The sequence below is a fragment of the Dama dama genome, chromosome 14 (genome assembly GCF_033118175.1).
Source record: "Dama dama isolate Ldn47 chromosome 14, ASM3311817v1, whole genome shotgun sequence".
Classification (NCBI taxonomy): domain Eukaryota; kingdom Metazoa; phylum Chordata; class Mammalia; order Artiodactyla; family Cervidae; genus Dama; species Dama dama.
In genome coordinates, this window is record NC_083694.1 from 168,802 (window position 1) to 184,777 (window position 15,976).

Below are 15,976 nucleotides of genomic sequence, written 5' to 3' on the forward strand. Positions count from 1 at the left end.
TCTGGCTTTCACTGGGACTCCTTTTCCAGTCTGGGGCCACTGAATTTTCTTCAAATTTGTACTTGATTTTATGCGTCCAGCTGCTTCAAAGAAGACACATCTCTATCCGTTACCTCCTACTTTTATTACAATGTATTTGATTACAAAATATTAAAATATACAAAAAAAGAACAAAAAAACAAGTAAAAAATCAAGAAGTTTGGTGTGTATACTAATCTTTATTTAGACTAAATATATGTAGTCTATAAAACCAATTTTAAAACTTTCTATAGCTTTTAAAATCTATAAGCTATTATTTTTACACCAGTTCCACAAAAGAAGCTTTCAGGCTATCAAGAGGAGCATGAGATAATGAAAGCAAGGTCATTACATCTTCCAAGAATCCAATCAAGAGCTTTCGGTCTTCTTCCTACAGAGGAAAAAGAATGATAATGAATTTCCAAGCAATCAGGTAGAACTTAAAAACCATCATTTCGTATCTACAATTAGAAAATTTTATCAAATAAGGGAGAAATATCCTAATTTGGAAGCATTTTAATTAAAGATATTTACTAAGCATATCTATGATCACAATGGTATGAGGACAAACACTATTCTGATTCATAGATTTAGACCTGAGCTGTCAAATATGGCAGTCACTCACCACATGTGGCAACTTACACTCAAACTAAAGAGAAGTAAAATCAAAGATTCAGTTCCTGAGCTGCACTAATTACAATTCAAGCTCTTTAACATCCATGTGTGGTTTCCTTACTGGACAACTCAGATACAGATTACTTGCATCGCTGCAGAAAGTTTGATGAGATAGTTCCGGTTTGAGACATGAAAAGGGTATTTTTTTTTTTTAATTAAAATTCATTTTAACAGTTTTACTTCCCATTAATTTTGGCTCTAAATACTTAAATATAAGCCACTAAAACAGTTATCCTCCTAAGAGTAGAAATTGATATCTGAGAAATTATTAGTGGTGAGAAGTCGCACAGTTGCTGAAATACAGACCATTGTGTCCTTAAAAAAAAATAGTCACACCTTTGATTTAAAAGTTACCTTTATTTTTAAGCTTTCTTTGACAAACCACTATTTTAATAATCAGAAAATATTTCTTTCTTTCTTTGTTTACACAGCACACTACTAAGAAATTTGTTAGAAAAAGCAAGTCTGCTCAATAGAAAAGTTAAAAAGATAATTGTACGTTAAATTAGCCACAATCTGTAAGGGAAAGAATTTGACATTCTATCAGGAAATAAATATATAATAAATTAGAGTCAAATATTTTGTCTTTAGGGCTATATTATGTCAACAATAAATGGCTTCTATATCTATCAGTATCAATGCTTACTGGCGGCTCGGTGGTAAAGAATCCACCTGTCAATCAATGCAGGAGACGCAGGTTTGATCCCTGGGTCAGGAAGACACCTGGAGAAGGAAACGGCAACCCACTCCAGTATTCTTGCCTGAAAAATCCCATGGACAGAGGAGCCTGGCAGGCTATAGTCCATGGGGTCACAAAGAGTTGGACATGACAGAGTGACTAAAAAGGCACATACATCACTAGATCCATGAGGAAGACTGGGTTACCATCTAACTTTTCCTACATGGTCAGGTTAACTTAGAGTGAGGCAGAAATAAAGGACTGACCAGAGTAATGCTCACCATGAATAAAGGATGGGCACAGCAGTTTTATAATATGCTGGTCTGCTTAGTGAAGGACAGAAATACTGACAAGCCACCATCAGAGCTATGGTGGAACAGAAACCTCACTCATTTTTAGTTGCTTACTGTATCAGAGGGTCCACAAAATTTGGAAAATAAACTGTAAATCTGAAAAAACTTAACTGTGAAGTAACAGCTATAAAATATACTGCTAAATGAGCATAAATTCTTTGATTTGAAAATTTACTACAACACGATTTCTCAACTTTGAAATTTCAAAACAAGTAATACTGCTTACGTACTTGATTCAAAATAGGCTTTGTTTATCAAAGCAACAAGGACAGTTAATTTACCTTAACAGAAAATTTTGTTTAGTAAGAAAAACCCTGGCGTATGCTTCCTTAAGCAGTGGCAATCTATGATAGCCACTCAGTTCTCATTTTGTAAATAGTAGCAAAGCTCTTATCTCTTTAGATATTTGGATTTCACACAGTTACTCAAAAAATACGTCTATATTGATTTATTCAGTAAATCTATTCTGAGGGACTACTATGAGACAAACCTTCTATTTCATCCTTTATCAAGCCTTAAAATATGTATTTCATATTCATTATGCCTTAAAATACTATTTATGGTCAAAGTCAACAGACTTAGCATACTTACTGCCCAAGCTTAAAAATGAGAGAGGAAAATACTGACATCACCTTTGTTATTCTGTTGCAAGAGCTTCCAAAATTAAAGAGGAAAACGGTATTCGTGCTGTTGTACCTGGTAATGTGCTAGGACTTAATCTCCACAAATTGAAGGACAACAACAGATGCAATCTGTTAAGGTTATACGACTTAAAATATTCTAAACACAGAGATCCTGTGTGTACCTGTATTATGAGGTAGTCTGAGAAACTAGGGTAGAAACATTAAAAGAATACTGCACTACTTCAACTGAGTTGGAGCTTCTACTACAAGATATCTTATGATATTGTAGAACTACAGTTTAATATTATAAGATGGTTCAAATCTGTTTTGGAAGAAGAGTGCAATAAATATGAATGGCTACACTTTGAATTCAAAAAGCAAAAAAAGTTAGGAATTAGTGTGGAAAATTTGGGGAAAAAAGATTTTCCTCTTTGATTTTCCCATTCTAGTTCCTTTTTAAAACTTAATTTGGATTTATTTTATTGTTTTCCTAGGATTACATTCAGATTAATTGGGGGGAATGGTCAGGAAATACTACATAGGAATTATTGTGTCATGATTTCTAAAAATGCTTTATCTTGAGTCCATATATTCAACTCACAGGTGGGACTGCCTCACACTTAAAAACGACTGATGTGCCTTAACACACAACGTGTTAATTTAAAGCAATGCTATGTAGAGTGAGGTGGTCTGCTATACTCGTGACCACCAATGAACCACCTCCTGGGTCAGGCTCTCATTCAGTTTCCTCTTTTATCAATCCGGATTGGACCTGTGACTTGCTTTAACCAACAGAATGCAGTAGTAGTGATGTGCTAATTCCAAAGCCTAGGCTGCAGCCTAGCAAATTCTGTTTCTTACAATTTTGGGAGCCCTAAGCTAGCACAGAATGAGTCTGGCTCTGCCGCTCCACAGAACGTGCAGACAGAGAGAGGCCCTAAGACCGTGGGGACTGAAGCCCAGCCACGCTTCCAGGAGCCCCACCAACCAACCAGGTGAACGCAGCCACACAGCGACTACCAGCAAGAAGAGCAGAAGAGACGCCCAGCTGAGCAAAGACCATGAGCAATAAAAGAGTTATAACAATCCTTCATGTTTCGGGATTACAAAATACTTTGCTAAAAATGATGAAACAGTATGTTACAGCATTTTGCAGTGTGCTTCAGCTAACACATGTGCTTTGTTTATTAATGAAAAATTATCATGAAACACAAAGGAACTGCTACATAAGTACAATCTAACACTTTTCAACAAAATATCAAGAAGCACAAAATCTCTAATTTTATTTGTTTAACAGAGATAGTCCTCAAGAGACTTATTAAAATATGCTTTCTACGATAAATTATTTATTGAATAAGAAGAATAAATAAATTTGTTTCTCATTTATGGGTATTATTTTCACTTTTAAACACATTAAAAGACATAACATGAGCTATCTTTCTAAATAGAAAGGGCTTTTACATTTTCCAGCCAAAGAATTTTTCCCTTACCTGAATATAACACATAAGGACTCCTGTAGCATAAATGGGGACATTAGCTTTAGTGAGGACCCCATTTCCTGCTGAGGAATCTAAAAATCACAAAAATAATTTTAAATATCTGAGTATGCTTTAAATGTAAAGCAAAAAGTCAAGTCATAGTACAAATTATATTTTAAATTATAATTGGTTACAAGGCTTACAAACAAATGTTATCATTACTTTAAAAATACTTTGATCAAAACATATATATCCACTGGTGGTTGTGAAAATGCAACTGAATACTTTTCAGAGCCATTAGCATACACAATTTTGATAGATGGGAAAAACTTTAATGACCAAAATTAGATGCTATACTGTTATTTGCATAGTCATAAATCAGAGCTTTCTTTAACACTTTCCCAAGTGGCCATATAAGCATGTTGTATGAATTTTCAGGCTTCTAATTTGCAGTATTCAGTAAAACATCAAGGTGTTCAGCTGAAAGGAGACACCTAGATATATATTTAACCTGCTTCTAGACATCGAGACCTAGTTTCTAGTATTAGCCTAGTTCCAGAGCTCTTCCTGAATCCTGTACAGGGCTTTTTCAGAAGCCAGACAGAACCCTGACTATTTTCATGGAGTAGGGAGGCTAAATACAGCTCGGGGAGAGGGGAAAGCATCCAGCCACAGCTGAGTGTCCTGTGACGACTTTAAGACATCAAATTTTCTTATGCAGCATGTGTAGACGATTTTTTAAAAACAGGTCCAGAGATGATATGGCAGTTGTGATTTATAGCACCAACAGCTCTCACTTACTGATGTTAGGCATTATTTGAAGCACGTTACATTTGCTTTTATGTACTTAGACTTTTAAAAATTACTTTTTTCTATTCTTACATGGCTTTAAATTCTTTTCAGAAAGTAGTACATACAGAATTCAGTTAAAAGCATGTATCTAACCATCTTAAAGGTATTTTCACCAAAAAAGAATCTATTTTCATATCAATTACTATTTGAGGATTTATTATTCTCTTGGCAAGAGTCATTTTATCTTTTGGGGAGTACTGATGTTGGCTGAGTGTGACTATGGTAGCTGAGAGGTAAATCTGAGGCTACGAACATAAGCTTAGGTTGAATTCATACATATAGACTGTATATAATCACCTCATAACTAATAATTCTGAAAGCTATCATCATCAGAATGAATAATTAACTAAACAGATAATACCAATTTTTAATTCCAAGTAATTAAACCATTAGAAAGCTATCAAATATAAACTTTAGGAAGCATTTGTCAAAAAAAAAAAAAAAAACACAACTCACTGACATTTTCAAACTTAAAAGGAATCATTTATTCACTCTCTAATTACCTCTGAGGACAGACAAAAATGGAGTTTTCCAGATGACTCAAATCAAATCACCAAGGTAAGACTGAGATAAGAATTACCTATACATCCAAAACAGCCAAGTTAATATACAAATCACGGGGACTATACATTTTTGTCCTTAATATTTTTCACAATTCATTCCTAGAAATTCATTCCTAAAAATACACAGGGACATAAGATCCACACATAAAGGAGTTCTTGGTGCTATAACCAGACTTCTTAAGACAGTAACTGAAAACTATGAACAGAGGGGCTGAAGCTGCCCATTAAAGCCTGTAGTTTCTTAAAAAACTCATCTTTCATTACAAAAAATATATGTATACCTTATATTCTATTCAGTTATACTTGCTTTAATTTTTAAAAGTTCTAAGTAACTAATTATGAATTACACACTCTGTATTTTTTCCTTTTTAGTATTTCAATTGCACCACTTCAAACCTCCAAGGGTACAAGTAAAGTACACAGTCTGAGAAGGTCAGGCTTAGGTCAATTTGATTACAGTGAAGGTAGATATTTACAATAAAACTGACAGAGATTAATCTTACTACTACTCCGTGGAAAGGATATTAGATGTAGCAGCGCTGTAAACCCAAGAACTCCATAGTATAAATTTTCCTTTTCAACTGTACTTGTTAGTTTATTTATACAATTTGCATATAATGAACAAAGTATTTTTCTGGAGTAAAGAGACTTAATTGTTTGTAAAAATAATGATGCACAAACTCACCAATATTTTCTTCAGACAGCCTTAAAATCTCCTGGAACTGAGGTTTCACCTAAGCAACCCAAAGAAAAGATCCAGAAAGTCTCAGGTTCAACAGACCAGTCAATGTTTAAATAAAATGTTTCCTACCATTGCTACTACTACTGATTTTTAAAGATTCAAGTAGTCAAAAACACAACAGTTCTTAAAAGCCATAGGAAAAAAGAACTGTCAAGTTTCTGAAAACAACATCTAAAGAGATAAAATTTTTTAAAAATCAATTTAGGTCAGCAAGTTTTCTGAAGGACCTTAAGATTCTTTCACTAAATTAAAATCATTTCCAAGGTGACTTTAAGTGCTTGAAATTACTACCTCCCAAAACCGAACCTGAGGATAGAAAGGATACTTAGGCAGATATTTTATGATTAAAACTGTTGAAAGAAAATGTTGTGTATAAAAGGAATGAAAATGAAATTCCATTCATTTAGGATATTCAGTGAGTAAGATACTCATTATGTTATATCCAGTGGCTTAGTCTTTAACTTTTTTAAAATTTAATTTTAAACATGAAAGACAGAATTTAACATTAAAGTTTCAAGTTAGAGGGAATGCTTGTTTCAATTTTCATTTTTAACATCACAGATTTCAGGCCTCTGAAGTCAACCACTTAAGTGTTAAAGTGAAATCCTAATTGCTTTTGTAAGAAAAAGTAAAATAAATAACAGTTACTTCTTCTGGAGATGTCAAACAGTTTTTGCCAATAGTGATTCCCAGTAAAGTCCAACTATACTTAATAATTAGATGTTAATGAATGATTTGGTTTCCCCTACAGTAACATTAAGCTCTGGTTCTTGCCCTCCTATCAATAGGCCAGGCATATTAAATTGCAAATTCCATTTAAACTAAGATGTAGACCACTGTGAAAAGATTAACCTACAGCATCAGATGTACAGGGTTAAATTTCATTTCACACATGAAAAGATTAAGTACAGATACATTAAATGATTGATTCAAGGATACACAGAGTCATAACCCATTTGCTGAATTTTTTCAGTCCACTATATCAAACTGTCATGCTCTAAATGTTTCAAAAACTACAGGCTTAGTAAAGAGGTGCCACAAAATTTTTACCTTTTAAATGTATTAACATATAGCAACTACATCTTTATAAGGTTTTGTTAATGCTCTAAGGAAATGGCTCAACAATCTGTTATGAAGACAAATGGATTAACAGGATTAAAGAAGAAAGTAGGACCTAAGGACTTTCCAATTTTAATATTTAAACAACAAAATAACCTGGTTAGGCAAACGTGACAGTGATTGAAATATGCAGCATTTATCTCAAGTGTCCATTCTATTCCAAGAGCTCCTATCTTGTAGCAAGTATTCTACACAAGCAGCTTTGTTTCTATAATCACTGAAAGTGAAAGTCGCTCAGTTGGGTCTGACTCTTTTCGACCCCATAGACTACACAGTCCATGGAGTTCTCCAGGCCAGAATACTGGAGTGGGTAGCCTTTCCCTTCTCCAGGGGATCTTCCCAATCCAGGGATCGAACCCAGATCTGCTGCACTGCAGGTGGATTCTCTACCAGCTGAGCCACAAGGGAAGTCCAAGAATACTGGAGTGGGTAGCCTATCCCTTCTCCAGCAGAGCTTCCCAACACAGGAATCGAACTGGGGTCTCCTGCATCGCAGGTGGATTCTTTACCGACTGAGCTATCAGGGAAGCCCACAGTCACCTGAAGTTCTGACCAAAGCATATAGAGGAAATGGGGGCTTCCTGAATCTCTGGTAGATTCAGTACTAGAAGCACATTCAAGGAATTGCAGTGGAGTCCCCTAGCTGATACTTTCTCTGCTGGAAAGCTCTGAGACATCCACAGTGAGCAGACCTTATATTTAAATGTGGATACAGACTAAATTTTGGCTAAATCATTTTCTGAAAATCAATAAAGATATGAATATTATAGACCAGAATTTTCTTTTATGATCATAGTTTTCTAAGATATTAAAAGATAATTAGAATAAAGGAAGGGTTCCTGCTTTTACTTACTCTGCCATAGCATTAATTAACACATTACATGTTTATATGTCTTGCATATAAGAAAATATGAAATACAAGTTTTTACCTTAGTGTTGGTAAAAATTTGGCCAAATGTCCAGCAAAGGTGCCAGAAAAATCTGGAGAATTCATGGACACAGGCAGTTGAAGTGACATTAATTTTGCCAACTATTTCTATAAGCTGTGGTAACCTGAATAAGAAAGAAAGGAAAATCGGAAGGGGGTACAAATAAATTACTGTTTCCTTGCCAATTTCTGAAACAATCCAAATCTAACAATCTCTTCTGCTTTTCACAGCCAGTAAAATTAGAATGCAAAGGAGTTGTTTGGGACCCTTTGAAAAAGTCTTAACTTCATATTCTGTAAACTTCTTACATTTTAACAGATTGTCATGAAATATATGGAACCTTAATGGCAGAGTTCTAAGTGTGGTGTTAATAAGCCTTAAGTCAATGGAGGTGATACTTCATACAAAAGCTTGGCTCACATGGCACCATATATTTTAGCCTCAAAAATGAGAAGTCTGGATGTCGTTTACAGTCCACTGCCACTTTTAGATACTAAGGGAGCAGACAGGTCTTTCTGCAGTAATACAGACACAGATAAGCACAGATAAGCAACTACATGTCTACAGGTATAAATCTTCTCTCCTGAAGACAGTTACCACAGATGACGCCAAGTTATGTTTTGTTATTTTTAAAAAAATATTTCGCTATATTTTGTCCCTCAGTTCCCAGGCTAAATATCGTGAGCGATCTTCCATTTGAGTAGCTGAGATGTACCCAGTGAACATGGAGGTGGTAACTTACAGCGGACTGACAGCCCTCCCAGGCGGGTGTACCCTCGTGTTCCAGCTGGCAGCCACAAAGCTGTAGTGGCGAAGCCAGCTGCTCACGACTTCCAACGGCAGGAGATTCATCTCGAAGAGGTGACACAGGCCGAGGGAACCCACTGTAAACACAGAGACGCGAAAGAAGTCATGCAGAAAACGGCGGTTTGGAAAGTTAACTCTCTGATCAGAAGAAAAGTAAGGTTCTGCCTCCTAATATCTATTTAGCATATTCTAGACTTCAAATACAAAACTAAAATACATTAAATCACTTTCAGAAAAAAATGAAATGTAGTTGATCCCTGCACAATCAGTATATATAGTCAGACCTTTGTGTCAGAGATTCCTCCACACCCACAAATTCAACCAACCATGGACCAGGCAGTACTACAATATTAACCACGGAAAACTATCCATATATAAGTGGATGTGTACACCTCAAACTCCTGTTGTCTAAGGGTCGGCTGTAAATTTCTCTTGCATGTGAACAAATTTAACAAATCTCAAAAAATTAAGATTTTATGAGACTAAATATCTAGTAAACGAATACTGAAATGAAAGAGTTTGCCAGTAAAAAGCAAAACTTTATTTATTTTAAAATTTGCTTCAAAATAAGATCTCAGTTAAAATATGGATTTGAATTTAATCCACCAGACTGCTTATGTCAATAAATAGTAACTACAATAAGATATTTCCTTCACGGAGTAAGAAACTAATAGGTTGAGAGCAGGGAAAAATTGTTTAATACCAGAGAATAACCTAAAATACACTAAAGCTTGAGCTGAACAGGATTCTTAAGTATTTAATCTCCAATATTAAATGCTTTATTTAGCAAGTTTTCCATAGTTTGATAACCATTAAGTTAATATAAAGTGTTAAAAGCAGTGACCAGTAAGATAAAGCCATATAAAATAATAATAAAAAATTATTATAAATATTATAACGAGGGTCTCAAATACAAACTTTAAAAGTTTTGGGGGAAAAGTGAAAAAATGACTTTAAAGATTGTGTAAATAAATAATGAATATACATTAGTATATTTTCAAATTTGAACATATCAATAAATTTATGATCCTACTGATTAGATTAGATTAGATTCCAGGTCTTAGCTGGCTCTTAAGGGAAGAATGCTACCAACAGCTCAACTGTTGAAGAGAAATTCCTAGTGGCCCAACAGCTCCTGCATAGAGGTTAACACCCTAAAAAGACACAATGAAGGATGCATCATTTTCTCAAAGCATATGAATGGCTTAATGATAATCATTAAACTTAAGAAAACATGACATAAATTTTAAAATGCTGAAAGACAAAATTAAGGTGGTATTATCTTCCTATGCTTCCTAAGGTACTTAACAATATCTTAAGGACAGATAAAGGTTGTCCCTTGTTAGTTAAAGTCTCTACTTGCTATCATAATACACAAATAAATGAATTTAGGTAAAATGGTATCCCACACTCTCTGAGATTTCTGCATGAATCATCATTATCTCAACCTAGGAATCAAACAGATTTGGACAGTGAGGGATAGTTGTACCTCATATTTCTATATCATGTTGAAGCACATCTGATCATTTCAAATAGGATTATATCATATTGGTCACAATCTGTGATACTATGATGGAATGCATATTATTCCTTCAGAAATATGACAAATTACTGAAAAACAGTGGAAGAGTTAAGAGTCAAATAGATAATGTTAAGATTTATTATAGGAAAAGTGAGGTCCAAAGATTTAAAGCGAGGTCCAAAAGAAGTAAAACAAGAAATAAGCAATTACTTGGATAATTCAGGGGTTCCCTGGGGGCTCAGATGGTAAAGAATCTGCCTGCAATGCAGGAGACTGGAGTTTGATTCCTGGGTTGAGAAGATTCCCTGGAGAAGGGAATGGCTATGCACTCCAGTGTTCTTGCCTGAAGAATTCCATGGGCAGAGGAATCTGGTGGGCTACAGTCCATGGGGTCACAAAGAGTCGGATATGACTGAGCAACTAATACACCATGGATAACTCAGTTGTAAAAGATAAGTAGTCGGGATGGTAAGTCTGAGGTTTAGGAGCCTACCCTATCCAATCTCAATGTTCCAAGTAAAACTGGCATTCTTACAGTATATACCATTTTATGCGATGCTTCACGCATTGTTGGATATACTGCTTCACATCCCAGAGATTACAGGTGGCCCAGTTTACTTTATATGGAAATTGTAACACTAAAAACACTTGCGTTTATACTCCTGTTTATTAGAAGCCCAGAAGAGATATGAATAATTTCACAAATCTGAAAATCTCATACATACTAATAGCTTGTCTATAGCCATTTATCCTGGCAATTGGGTGCTTTGGGGCTACCACGTGCCATGGATCAAAGGTCACTTACTGGTTAGCTGGACTCTGAGCTAAGAAAATAATGGCTTTTGCTATCAATTTCATTTATTCCTGAAAATAAATTATATTCTTTTTTCTGGGGAAAAAAAAAAAAAACTGTGCTGCATATGCTTATATCCATATCAAGGACACAGCAGGAAATAGCAATTACACTTTCTTTCCCCTACTGAAAATAACACAAAACAGCTGAGGAAGAAAAAAAATACAAAGAAAATGAAAACGAAAAGTTTCATGAACTGGCCCTGGTAACTATTAATTCAGCTCTGAAAATAAAAGAAAACACTTCTGATTTACCACACTGAAAAAAAAAAAAAGGCCACAAAAAGGCTCTAGATTAAGAATGGAGAGGAAGAATAAATATTGTAAAATAACACCATGAGGCTTATCCATAAATGATGAAGCCAGGTGGCTCCCCTTAGGTATCATACAATCTCTGACCATGCAGTTCCACACATATAACACATTTTAGTAATTATGCTGTCATACAGTGACTTGTGAAGAAGGAAACGGCAACTCACTCCAGTAATCTTGCCCAGCAAGTCCCATGGACGGAAGAGCCTGGTGGGCTACAGTCCTTGGGGTTGCAAAGAGTTGGACATGATTTAGCAACTAAAACAAAGTGACTTTTACAATTTTAATCAAAAACAATTCTGTGGGAAGCTAAGCTGTCAATGTTCTACATCTCCCTTCCATAATTTAAGCTCAATACCGTCTATCTATGGCACGTCACCATGAAGCTTGGCTTTGCTGGAGAAGGGTGCGTTCTGTAGCACTAATGCAAAGAGAGATGGGATCAAGGACTGCAAGGCAGACAGATACATGTGGAGCTTATGTTCATCCAGCCCATGCTCGCCTTCCTGAAACATGAGCAGGTGGAAGCTAATTTAGTCTCCTGAGAGTATGCATTTATGATGCTTTTCCTTTCGGTGGCAAACAATAAAACATTGAAGGACATGTGTGTTAGCCTCACAGTAAACCTAATGGAGATGACCAAGAATCTTTTCTGAATTGCTCTGAGTATGTGAAAATATGAAGAGCTAAAGCACTGTGGGGGCTTCCCTGGTGGCTGAGAAGGTAAAGAATCTGCCTGCAGTGAAGGAGATCCTGGGTCGATCCCTGAATCAGGAAGATCCCCTGGAGGAGGAAAAGGCAACCCACTCAGTATTCTTGCCTGGAGAATTCCATGGACAAAGGAGCCTGGTGGGCTGCAGTTCATGGGGTCGCAGAGAGTCGGACACTACTGGTCGGCTAACGTTTTAACTTTCGAGAGGCACTGTGGACGTAATAGAATCTTTTGTATGGAAAACTTCAGGGTCAACATCAGTCATTTCATTTGTATGGAACTTCTTTCACAGGTTTTTTCTTTTAAGAGGGTCTTAACTTTGGAAATTTGAGAAGTCAGGTTAAAGATATTAAAGTGATCAAAGGAATCATTTTAAATGCTCAACTGTTAAACCAGCAGTAGCACTTATTATTTTCCTACTTCCAAACTCCTTTCATAGATTTGATGACAACTATATTTGCCAGTATTTAATGCACTTTAAAATAATTCAATGTAAAACGCAGAAGAAATTTCAAAAGGAAACAAAAGAAAGAGATAATAGAAACAACAACCAAAAAGAGTAAAACAATCACTATGGTACACAGAAACCAAGTATTAAAGTGAAAACTAGAATCACTAGAGATAAAAGCATTTAATGCTGCTCAAATCCACTTGGGATCTCATTATATTATAAATAACAACTGTGTCAGAAATACCAGATACGTTAGGTTTTTTTTACTATCAAGTTCTAAATTAGCTAATTTCTTTATGGACCATTACCTGTGCTGAATACTGCAGCTATGTTTAGCAGCAATGTGGAATTAGCTGTGTTATGGAATGGAACAAGGAAACCCGGTATGGATAATTCTCAGATAGAAGGGATGCAAATATTTTTAAAAAGATACTTGAGAAAAATTCCCTAGGTTTCATAAAAAAGAAGTACTCCAGTCTAGCTGTCTATTTATCGTCTTCAACATGCATTTTGAAATTTATAGGAAAAAAAGTCCAATTTTTAAATTAGATAAATGCACATACATACATGTAAGACGATATACAGAATAGTATATATATATATATGTTAAAATACTTTATGTTAAGAGTCTGATAAAGATTCTTAAAATCTGGGGGTAGAAAGGGCAACAGTGTCATTTCAGAGGCTGATATCTGATCCTGGTCCTGTCATTTGACAGCTGTGGTAAGTTAAACAGTTTCCACACCAAAAAAAACAAAATATAATTCAAAGAGTTCTAAGAATGAAATAATAGATATTATTTATAAAATATGGTACATAATGTGTACATAATACACATGAACGAAATGTTAGTTTTTCTCCTAGACGCTGAGACTTTTAGTACAAAAATTAGTTTCGTTGTATTGACTTTTCTTTTGTTGTTAGGAAGAACGGAAAATTCATTTTAAATAAAAGAAAATTTCATTTTAAAGAGTGAGGTCATGAACGAATGCAGTGAAATAAAGTTAAAACATTTTGACACTGTGTAAACAAGAAAGCTTTGAAGACTCATATTTTAAGTTATCTCTGTATTCTGGAGACTGAAGCTGATACTTTATCTACAGTATTCAAGTATTCAGAAGAGGTTTGGAAGAGGCAGTGTTGGAAACAGTGTCAGAGTAGGTGCCACAAAGGTGCTATTTTAGCTAACAAAGTCAGATTGTGCCCTTTCTCATTAGCTTCAGTCAAGCAAAACTTCCTCAAATCTCTCTTGGCTCCAGGCCAATAGAATCTTTAATGGGTAATTAATTAGAATGTTCAGCAAAGTGGTACTTTCTATCTTTGTTTCCCCAACATTCTTTCGAGATGCCTTAAAACACACCTTTAAAATTTCTATTAACTGTATAAATAAAGGAAGCATTTACCCTGATAAGTTTTTCAATCTTGTTCAGCAATGTGGGTATTAGGTGAGACTGTAAATTTCCAAGTTCTGTAGTCCAGGCGGCATAGGCTGGTAAAAATACTTGATGTGTGGCACTCACTAACGACTCTTTCTGAGGGATCACCCAAGGCTGACAGCAACAGTTCAAAACCCTGCCAGAAGGAAACAGACACAATGCAGATTTAAAACAAAACAGGAGCCTCAAACACACAACAAAATGTAATAAACATACATTCCAATACATTTAGAAGGCAGTTTAAGCAAGAAAGAAGCCATTCATAAGCCTGCCTTCCCCAGTTTCTTTAAAGAAAAATGTCATGTATCCATTGAGGGAAACCAGAGAGAAAATGGCAAGCTTCTTGCCAATTTCCTGCCACAAAGCTGTGGCAGATACTATAAATGAATCAACCCACTTTCTCCTTGAAATTGCAGAACTGAAACCAGGGAGCCAATTTTAACTTGCTCAAGTTGACCCACTTGCCATCCCTACCATAGATTATGGGGTATCTGAATCAGAGGTTTGGGATATTACACCATTTGGAATTTTATAATGGAATAGATGGGATTTATTCTGAAAAGCATACCTGCTGATATTTGTCTGGGTAATCAATGTATCCCAGAATGATACCAAGGCTTTTGATCACAGCTTCTCTTACCAAATCTGCCTTATCTTCCATTAACATTTGTTGCAACACTGAAAGAACCAAGGAGCTACGGATCTCTTTCTGAAATAAACAAGAACATGTTTTACTATTTATTTATACTAGCAGCAGAAAAGAATAGAAAAAAATGACAGATAGCCATGTATTCGCAATCCAGATTAAATATATATTAACATGTTGCTATGTTTGCTTCAAGTCCTCATTTCTGAAACACAGAAGACATTATAGACACAGCTGAAGTGCATGACTCTCTTCCACCCTCCCCCTACCCCTAATTCTCCTCTCTAAAGATAACAATTACCCTGAACTTGGTATTAATCATCTCCCAGCGTATTTTTGTATTTTTACTGCATATGTGCCAATCCCTGAAACCTTCACAGTGCACTTCTGGCAAATCAACAGTCACCACTCTGCCATAAACAAACTCTTCTGTGTAAAATGACTATTCTTTCTATCACTACGGAACTCAGAAAAGCACTGATAGTAGTAACAACAGGAGGGATTACAAAAATCACTCTGGTAATCAAAACATTTGCCTGGGGTAGGAGTATGGAAACTAAAATCCTGGTGTTGCTAATTTTTTTGAAGAACTGAGGGAGGAAAAAAACAGAATGATAAAATATGAGAGTAAACTTTAAAAGTGCTTACAAAACTGCATGGCTATTTTCAGATGCTACTATTAAATATAATGTCAACTACTATTGCGTCTTAAGTTTCATACAACTTTTACCCCATGGATTCAGCCTAATTAATGTCTGAGGTTGGAAAAAAGTGTCATTGTTCTCATATTCTTGCTCTTCCTTCCCTTTTTTGTACCATTATTGTAACTTGATCAATTTATAAAATTCTTTAAAACCTCAACTTGTTTAGGTCACCTTTACATTTAACAGTTACAATAAAAGGAAATGACCATTTCTATAAATCTCTAGTCAGTGTGATCTGGTATGCAGAGCAAGGTCTGAAAGACATTTTTAAATATCTAGTTTTTGTTTTGATTTTTAAAAACAAAATATATGTAATCATAGAAAAGTTTGGTCACATTTAGGGTGGTGAACATACCTTTTGGTACAGCCTTGTTTATTTATCTTTTAGGTTAAATACTGCTTCCCAACATTTCTTTAAAAGTGTATTAAAAGGGCTTTTGGGTTGATATCTACACAGGCAATAGGACAGAGGTAAGTAAACCTCAGCTGGGTATTTGCTTTGC

At 35.3% G+C, this 15,976-nt stretch overlaps 1 pseudogene; it reads right to left on the reverse strand.

Moving 5' to 3' along the window:
* Nucleotides 1–207: 207 nt before the first annotated feature.
* The window catches only part of LOC133069523 (RAB11-binding protein RELCH-like), a 67,246-nt pseudogene continuing 51,477 nt past the window's right edge, over nt 208–15,976 (reverse strand).